Here is a 6,021-nt window from a genome sequence, read left to right as displayed (position 1 = left end):
AAACACATTATTTTTTTCACATAGGACCCAATACTTCCATCAGTCTGTCTGTCTATCTGTCTATCTATCTATCTATCTATCTATCTATCTATCTATCTATCTAAATTAAAACGAGTTTCATGAAACAAATCTTACTCTTGCTGGGCACAATGCTTTCTGTTATTTTAATCTTCTATTTCTTTATCTTAACAATTCTGACCCTGACCTAGTCAATTCATTTAGCAACCTCACAGGAAGGGAGGGAGGCCCCACTAGTCAGTGTGATGGGATCACCTGAGCTGGAAATGGAGGTTCCAGCTGAATCGGAAATTCATTCTGATTTCACGCTCTGCAGGAAGCCTTAGTATTTTAACAAGATTTCCTCGTGGATTTGCCTTCAGGGAATGAATGTGTTCATCAGCAAACATGAGTATCTGCCTTGTCAATATTTCTATCAATTAATTGATAGTCTATAGTAATTAATCAATCAATTGATATTCTATTTTATATACCACTCTCTTGTGAATTTGATTAATGTGAATCAGAATCTGAGAAACTGTTCACCTCTGGAAGCCCTGACGAGGTCATAATTCTACAAAGAACGGACCCCAGACTGTACAGATAATAGGCCAGCTCTGTGATGATTGAATGGAACACTCCCTTCGGGAGAGTCTAATACTTGGAGCAGTTTGGAAAGACACCAAAGATCTTTTTGGATGCTGTCACTAATTTTAGACTTCATAGTGAAATCATTTGTAAACGTGTGTAAGCCTCTCTGCTTACCCAAATAAGAATGTTTTATAGAGATGACAGACTTCAAGTTTGTTTTTTATAAAACTCTCTTATAGCACTTGTCCTTTGGTAATAATAACAGAATCATTTCCAGAGAATTCATAGTTAGCACACATGAATAGCATATAGTGAAACATGGTTTCTTGCCCTTGGAGACTATATCATAAATACAACCTCCAGGGCAAACTAAACCTAAACAATATGTTCACATAAGCATGTGCTTATTTAATCATGCATTGAGTTTGGATAGGGTTTTATGGTCTCCACATGTGTGCAGGCTCACTTGTTCTTTAGGAAGTTAGGATGGGTGGTGTTATAACTGTGATTCTGAAGACTTAAAATAATCCAACAAGGTCACGTGCTCAGTAATAGAAGAACTAGGCTTCTTGCCTAGTCAGCCTAGTCAGCTGTCTTCCTGTGGTTTCACAATAACATTTGAATATGACAATTCTCTTCTGCAGGGCTCCAACCTCTATGATGTCCGACATGCTTATGAGCAGGTTCCAACACGCTGCAGCTCTATTTCCAAGTCTACTCATCCTTCCAACTTACACCTCATATGGTACACATGGAAAAGACATAAATTTGGCTAACTTTGTGCAATGCAAGAGGGGCTATGTACACTTGCCACTCTTGAAACTATCCTCTTGACTCTCGTGGCTGGAGAAAGCCATCTGATCCCAAGAGTTACCTAGATCCAATATGTGGAGGGTACTTCAAATCAGAACCAATAAAGCAACAAAAGGAGGTAATCAGGAATGAATGCATACCAAGGAATGAGCATGATGTACAGCTGACCACACAGTTTATATAAACATGCAGCACACTGCAAAGAATATAGAGTGACTTTCTTGGACCAGCTTCCAATTTGTCTCCACTAAAATGTAATGAAAGTATGGGACTTCAAATACATTAAGTTAGTCACTCTTAACCCCTGGAGCTTTTCAAAACCATCCTTACTCAGACTTTACTCCAGTTGGACACCCACCCCATTCTAAGGTTCTGATAAGTAAGTATTCCTGTTGTTTAAAGCAGGCATTGGCCGGGCACGATGGTTGATGACTGTAATCTCAGTGCTTTGGGAGGCCAGGGTAGGAGGATCACTTGAGTCCAGGAGTTGAGACCAACCTGGGCAACATAGTGAGACCTCACCTCTACAAAACACAGAAAAATTAGCTACCTGGGAGGCTGAGGCAGGAGGATAGCTTGAGCCTGGGAGGTAGAGGCTGCAGTGAGCCCACTCTAGGCTGCATCAAAAAACAAAAATTAAACTAAAAAATGTAAAAAAATAAACCAGACATTGGTACCAAATATTTGCATAAGGCTCTTTTCCTAATTTAGTGCTTCAGTGTTTTGGTCATTTCTTGACATTTTCTACATTTCATTAATCCTGAAGTTTCCCACTTCTCTCTCTATATCTGTTGAAACACAACAGCACAGTGGTCTTTTATCTTAGTGCGTGCTTGTTGAGTTCTCAGATTTAATTGTTGTCAGTTGCTTGGTGATAATATCATGGAGGTGAGAAAAGAAGAGGCAGCTGGGTAATCAGCTTTGTAGGCAAAACAGTATAAATTCCAGGGGCCCTGCCCCCAAGTAGCCACACTGGACCCGTGTGTTCACTCAGAACAGCTCCAAAACCCCTAGTACTTCTGTGTCACCCATTTCCCTACAGTTCCCAGAGAGGCATTCCCATTCAAAAGTGTGCAACCCCTCCCATACCCTTCTTCGTAACTTACAAAAAAATTCCCAGATTTTCTTTTAAGTATTCATCCCTGATGATAAACAATCTATATTTTCCCAAAAAGAATGGCCCCATTCTCTGCAGTCACTTGAGGGTTATTAACATGTTCCTTTACAAATCCTATAGACCAAGTGGATTAGCTATAGCCACTTCACAGTTGGGGTCACTGCGGTCTAGAGAGAAGAGGGAACGTGCCCAGCATGTAAGGCGTGATCTACTGATTGGTTAACAGATTTACTGAGTGCTATTTATTAATTGATGCAATCCTTACAGTAGCAACATTAGCCTCATTTTATACATGTGGAAATGATAGAGGAAAGAGAGGCACAGAGAAGCTGAGTCACTGCATTTGGACACACAGGTAGTAGGTGGCAGGGTGGCCACACACTGGAGCCCTTGCCTGGATTACCACCCTGGGTGTGGAGATGGCAGTATTCCTGGAGGCTGAAGGAAAGGATCCAGACTCAGTCTGCAGAAATGCTCTGAGTCCTGGCTTCCTCAACAGGACCCTTCTCTCCTGTTCACTTATTCCTTAAGGAAAACATGGGACTCTGTGATGTTTAATATGATAAAGAACAGGGCTTTTGACTGCAAACCTCTCTAAGGAATGATCATCCAGTAAAGGGTATGCAAAACAGAATTATTAAATAAAGAGGTGGAATGACTGTAATGTACCAATCCCTTCCCCAAGAACTGAAATTGGAGAAAAAGAGATGGGGGCTGCTTATTTAACTGAATTTCTAGAAAGCAGGCTCTGATAACCACTTGCTCCTGCCATCTTGGTAAGTGGATTCCTGCACAAAAGAGAAAGAAAGTCATCAAATCCAAATAACTTCAAGCCAACTCCCAAAGCAAGCCTGGCAAATTGCTCAGCTGACAGCTGAGGACTTCTAGGGAGAGGAGCTCACGCGGCACCTCCTAGCTGGGGCTGCTGGAGTTGGCAAAAAGAAATGCCTGACACCAAGCGGAATTTGAATTTCAGATAAACAATGAATAATGTTTGTGTGTAAGTATGTCCCTGTTGTTTAGCAATTCAAATTCAGTGGGGCATCCTGTAGTTTATCTGGCAACCCTAATCCCAACACTAAAAAGATAATAATAAGTACATGGTATAGTTTCCCTAGATGACTAAGCCTTCCGACCTCATTATACCCTGAAGACCTGAACTTCTTTCACTAAAAAGAACATGAAATTCTACATTTATACATTAAATAAAGTAGAGAATTAAAATATGTCTGATAGAAATCAAACCAACCAGCCAGGCGCAGTGGCTCACACCTGTAATCACAACACTTTGGGAGGCCAAAGCAGGCAGATCACTGGAGGTCAGGAGTACAAGACCAGCCTGGCCGACATGGTGAAATCCGGTCTCTACTAAAAATGCAAAAAGTAGCCACGCGTGGTGGCGCATGCCTGTAGTCTCTGGTACTCTGGAGGCTGAGGCAGGAGAATGACTTGAACCTGGGAGGTGGAGGTTGCCGTGAGCCAAAATCATGTTGAACTCCAGTCTGTGCAACAGACTAAGACGCCATCTTGGCCGGGCGCAGTAGCTCAAGCCTGTAATCCCAGCACTTTGGGAGGCCGAGACGGGTGGATCACGAGGTCAGGAGATCGAGACCATCCTGGCTAACACGGTGAAACCCCGTCTCTACTAAGAAATACAAAAAGCTAGCTGGGCGAGGTGGCGGCGCCTGTAGTCCCAGCTACTCCGGAGGCTGAGGCAGGAGAATGGCGTGAACCCGGGAGGGGGAGCTTGCAGTGAGCTGAGATCCGGCCACTGCACTCCAGCCCGGGCGACAGAGCGAGACCCCATCTCAAAAAAAAAAAAAAAAAAAAAAAAGACGCCATCTCAACAAGAAAAGAAAAAAAAAAAAAGAAAAAAAGAAATCAAACCAACCTACCAGTAGTGTGAGGGGGATTTTATTACTTCCCTAGTAAAAGGAACAATTAAAAGTTGTTGAAGGCAAGATGTGATGGTGTGCACATGTAGTCGCAGCAATTTGTGAGGCCAAGATAGGAGGACCACTTGAGCCCAGGAGTTTGAGACCAGCCTGGGCAACATAGCAAAACCATGATTCTACAAAAAAAATTTTTAAAGCCAGCTGGGTGTGGCAGTACGTGCCTATAGTCCAAGCTACTCAGGAGGCCGAGGCGGGAGGATCGCTTGAGCCCAGGAGCTCGGGACTGCAGTGAGCCATGAGTGTGCCGCTGTACTCCAGCCTGGGTAACAAACAGAGCAAGACCTTGTTTCTTTTCTTTTTTTTTTTTTTGAGATGGACTCTCCCTCTGTTGCCCAGGCTAGAGGGCAGTGGCGCGATCTTGGCTCACTGCAACCTCCCCGCCCCCGCCCCCAGTTCAAGCAATTCTCCTGCCTCAGCCTTCCGAGTAGCTGGAATTACAGGCACTTGTCACCACACCAGGCTAATTTTTTTTTTTTTTTTTTTTTTTGGAGACGGAGTCTTGCTCTGTCGCCCAGGCTGGAGTGTAGTGGTGCCATCTTGGCTCACTGCAAGCTCCGCCTCCCGGGTTCAAGCGATTCTCCTGCCTCAGCCTCCTGAGTAGCTGAGGCTACAGGCGAGCGCCACCATGCCCCGCTAATTTTCTGTATTTTTAGTAGAGACGGTCTCAATCTCCTGACCTCATGATCCGCCCACATCAGCCTCCCAACGTGCTGGGATTATAGGCGTGAGCCACCGTGCCTGGCCTAATTTTTGTATTTTTAGTAGAGACGGGGTTTCAGCATGTTGGCCAGGATGGTCTCCAACTCCTCACCTCAGGTGATCCACCCTCCTCGGCCTCCCAAACTGCTAGGATTACAGGCGTGAGCCACTGTGACCGGCCAAGACCCTGTTTCTAAAAAGAAGAAAGGAAGGAAGAAAGAAAAAAATGTGTAAAAGATGACTGGGCTGGGAATGAAGAGAAACGGGTTCTAGTTCTGCGACGTCTAACCCTATAATCAGCTCCACTGGCTGCCACACAGCTTCCTTCCTCCCCCACACTTCAGCTCAAATCCTGGGAATGGCTCACGTATTGGTAACGGCGGAGGAACCAGGGAAGAGGGCCTGAGGTGGAGGATTTCCGTATTTTTGTGTGGCTTGCGGGTTGAAACCAAACTATTGCTTAATATTTAAAAGTGCATATCTAACTAATACAATTAGATATTTTAACAATTCTGTCTACAACATATGCACCTGTTTTCATTAAAAATAAGAATGATACCTCTCTGTCCCTGAAGAGAGAGCTGGAGAGGAGTGGGTGTTGCAGGCTCTGCCACTAGCGAGCTCCGGGTATCTGATTATTTTCTGAGGGTCAGATTCCTCACGTGGGAAACAAGCTGGACTGAAGACCAGCTGGACTGAGGGTCTCTAGAACTCTTTGACTTGACAATTCCTCAGTAGCCTTTTGTAGGCTGCAGGAATTTCCCAACTCAGAGAAGAGAGTTAGTATCACCGCTTAGCTAGTTTCAGCTAGGGGACAAAGTAGCTCCAGCTTTACTGCCAAATAACAAC

At 44.2% G+C, this 6,021-nt stretch overlaps 1 long non-coding RNA gene across 1 annotated transcript; it reads right to left on the bottom strand.

Moving 5' to 3' along the window:
* Window positions 1–2,748: 2,748 nt before the first annotated feature.
* On the bottom strand, window positions 2,749–5,803 carry LOC115895461. Its single transcript, XR_004055630.1, has 3 exons — window positions 5,732–5,803; window positions 3,188–3,306; window positions 2,749–3,043 (listed from the first exon to the last, which is right to left on the bottom strand). It is a non-coding gene; the product is annotated as an uncharacterized LOC115895461 (long non-coding RNA).
* Between the last annotated feature and the right edge of the window lie 218 nt (window positions 5,804–6,021).

Source organism: Rhinopithecus roxellana, chromosome 21 (genome assembly GCF_007565055.1).
Source record: "Rhinopithecus roxellana isolate Shanxi Qingling chromosome 21, ASM756505v1, whole genome shotgun sequence".
Taxonomy (NCBI): Eukaryota; Metazoa; Chordata; class Mammalia; order Primates; family Cercopithecidae; genus Rhinopithecus; species Rhinopithecus roxellana.
Note: the sequence above shows the minus strand (reverse complement) of the source record. Positions and strands in the feature narration are given on the sequence as shown.